At 31.9% G+C, this 3,409-nt stretch overlaps 1 pseudogene; it reads left to right on the top strand.

Moving 5' to 3' along the window:
- Nucleotides 1-654: 654 nt before the first annotated feature.
- On the top strand, nt 655-773 carry LOC120618716 (uncharacterized; annotated as a pseudogene).
- The last annotated feature ends 2,636 nt before the right edge of the window (nt 774-3,409 follow it).

Raw genomic sequence — 3,409 nt, 5'->3', positions numbered from 1 at the left:
CTGTAATAGGAACATATGCATTAAGAATGTAAAGATGATCTGAGAAAATATCTTAAGAAATGGGTTAACATGAAGATGTCCTGTGACAATCCTTGTACTATGTCTAGGGAGCTCAGGGTACACATCACTTATTTATAATGTTTATACATATTTTTGTATTTTTAAAACAGCATACATATTTATGTGTTAAATATATGTTTTAAATATAACAATTTCATCATAGTTAATAAAATTTTAGCAGAAAGATAAATAATAAAATAAGCTAGTATATTTAGTAAAAGAAACATATGGGCTATATTCTGTTAAGTTCACTATCCCAAGCATCCAAATTCATAAATTCATAAATTAATTTAATTTATGGTTAGATGATCTATAAAAAAGATGACTGATATACATTATTATGAGTTTGAAAAGGAAAATATCCTCAATCATCATAAAATAAATCAGCTAAATGATAACTGTGGCCTCTGTTTACAGAGTAAGAAAAGTATTCAGAAAAAATTCCAAAACAGTTTCAACAACAAATGCTGAAACTAAACAAACTATAAAAAGTATTATTTAAAATAGTCTAAGTATCTCATTCCCAAGCCATTCAATTTACTTAAGGGTTTAGTTTTCTTACCTGATTCACCTTAATTTTTAAAAAGTAGTACTGTCTACAGCCATGCCACCCTGAACAAACCTGATGCTGTCCAATCTCAAAAGCTAAGCAGGGTCAGGCCTGGTTAGTACTTGAATGGGAGACCATCTAGGCAGAACAGGTGCTGTAGGCATGAAAAATAAAAATAAGGGATTGTAAATTGACAAGGTCCTTGCAATCTGTGAGGTCGACCAACAGTTGCCTCTCCTAAAAAAAAAAAAAAAGATACTAATAATTCCCTATGTTCAAATGAAATTTTAATATTTTTAAATAGCTGTTAAACTACTACCTATTAATCAAGTAGTTCTCTGTCTTGTATTGTGAATATTTTATTAAAGAGAAATTTTCTTTAATTAGTTAGCATTAGTGAAGTGTCTGAAAAGATGTACTGTTCTTTGATTCAGAGATGAGATAACATATGTGGATCAATATAGTTGACCCACGAACAAGTGGGAGTTAAGTGTGCCAATCTCACCCCCCCACCACCAGGTGAAAATCTGCAGATAACTTTGACTTCCTCAAAACTTAAGTTGTCCTTTGGTATCTACAAGGAATTGGTTCCAGGATCCCGCAGATAACAAAAATCCACAGATGCTCAAGTCCCCATATAAAATGGCAAAGACCGATGCATAGTCTGCTTGCTGCATCTGTCAATTCCCAGCCATGACTGAAACAATACAGTTATTTCTTGAAAAACATCTCAGTATAAGCAGACCTGCACAGTTCAAACCCGCATTCTTCAAGGGTCAACTGTACTTATTTTTCTTCTTACCTGTTATTTTGATATGTCACCACTCCTCTAAATTAGAAAATAATATCATCAAACTGAACAAATAATAGACTGAAAGTATTTTTATGGAAGGATATTGATTTTGGAATGTGATATTTAAAATTAGAAAAACAATAAAACCAACTTAAAATCTTCAAAACAAACTAAAGAACTCATACTAAAATGGCAGAGCCGATTTCTTCATAGAATTCTTATTTAAGGCATACTGAGTTTGTATTTTTGACATGATTTTCAAAGAGCCAAATTTAGCCTTAAATTTTTTTTGTTTAAGAATCTCATGCATTTATTTTATCAGTATAGGTAGGCTTCTAAATAAAAATTCACATAATGTAACTATTTGTATTTCTATTCATATATTGTTTTCATCTCTTGTTCTTAACCTCCCATTCCAAAAGACACAGACACACTCATAATAATTTAAAATGTTAGGAAACATATTGAACAACAAAAAATAAAGTTATGTATCTTCTAGCATATTTAGGACAAGAATATTATTTAAAACTAAGAAACTGAAGAAAATTGTATTTACCATATAATTTAAAAAACACAATGTAAAAGCTTCAGAGAAAGTTCCTCATGAAAAACAATCATGACAAAAGAGTACTTGAATGACAATATAAAAAAAAAATTAAAAGCAGAGAATTAATCTTTGTCTTTACACACACTGGCCGATGCTAACACAATTGCAGAAACCATGTATTTAAAGCTACATTTTATAAAACCTTACTGGCAAAAATCAATAGAAAGCTTTAGTGGGTAGAATGTGTGTAATAGTAACAAGCAGAAAGGTTAGTGTAGAAGTTAATGGTTCTATCAGGAATAAAACAGAGTTAAAATGTGAAGGAAAGGTCTACCACAAGTGGTTCATTAACCTTTTAGAACCCTAGTGTATCCTCGTGGTAAAGATTACAACAAATCTGACTCAGAGTCTCTTAGCATTTGCTAATACTCCAAGTCAGCACAGCATTATACACATTTCTTATGATAGAATTATTTTCATTAAAATTATTTGTCAATGCTAAAAACTGAAACGACAGAACTAGATTGCAGAGGGCATCAGTAAGCTCATACCATAAAGTTTAAATTTTTATTGTTTTTGTTGTTGTTTTCCTTCATGTCTTTTTGCATCTGAAACAGCTTCAGACGTAGTCATATTTTCAATGACTTAATTGTGCTTATCTCAGAATTCTGTTAATTTTTGGCTTACTCCTAGCATTGATTGAATACTGAGAAGGGCAAGGAAGTATTCAGACCATATATGCATCATTCAGAGAAATAAAATAATATTGTTATTTTTTTTTAATAAAAATATATTCTACAACCTCTGAATCACCTGGACAAAGTGTTTTTTTTAAAAGGATGAGGATCTGACTTACATTGTAATAATTCAGAGGTACAATTATGGTAAAAAAAAAAAAAAGCCACAGTTACACACACATTGGCATTAACAATGATTTAATGTCTTTGGATAAAATTTAGTAACAATGTTATCCTCTTGTTTTCTGTTATCATCTTTGATTATTTTTCAACCTTGACAAAAGAATTAAAAAGAAAATTTCCAACCCCTAACTTCCTCCTTGCAGAGTATTCTTTCTGCTTCCCTTCTTCTCCCTGTTCTCCCTCTAATATTTCTTGCTTTCCTTTTAGCAAATTTCAGGGTAGAAGTTTAAATGAGCAGCTGCCACAGCAGGCACTGCCAATGTTCTCTGGCCAATCAACCAACAGGAGGTACTCTCGTACAGGATGGCTGGCTCCCCTTCCGAGACAGAACTAACCTCTGTGACAAATTCAGAGTCCACCAGCTTGGGGCCTGAAATCCCAAACCTTACTTTCCTTCCAACTTTTCCAGTTGGTAATCTATCCTGCTGGGCTGATTCTTTTAAAATTTCCATATAATCCAAAAATGAAGTCATTTTTATTCCTTCCTCCGTTTTTTTTTCTAAGAAGGGAAAATTCAGTTCACAATTAGGGGAGGAGTA

The sequence above is a fragment of the Pteropus medius genome, unplaced genomic scaffold (assembly GCF_902729225.1).
Source record: "Pteropus medius unplaced genomic scaffold, Ma_sr-lr_union100, whole genome shotgun sequence".
Classification (NCBI taxonomy): domain Eukaryota; kingdom Metazoa; phylum Chordata; class Mammalia; order Chiroptera; family Pteropodidae; genus Pteropus; species Pteropus medius.
This window is presented reverse-complemented; position numbering and strand designations above follow the sequence as displayed.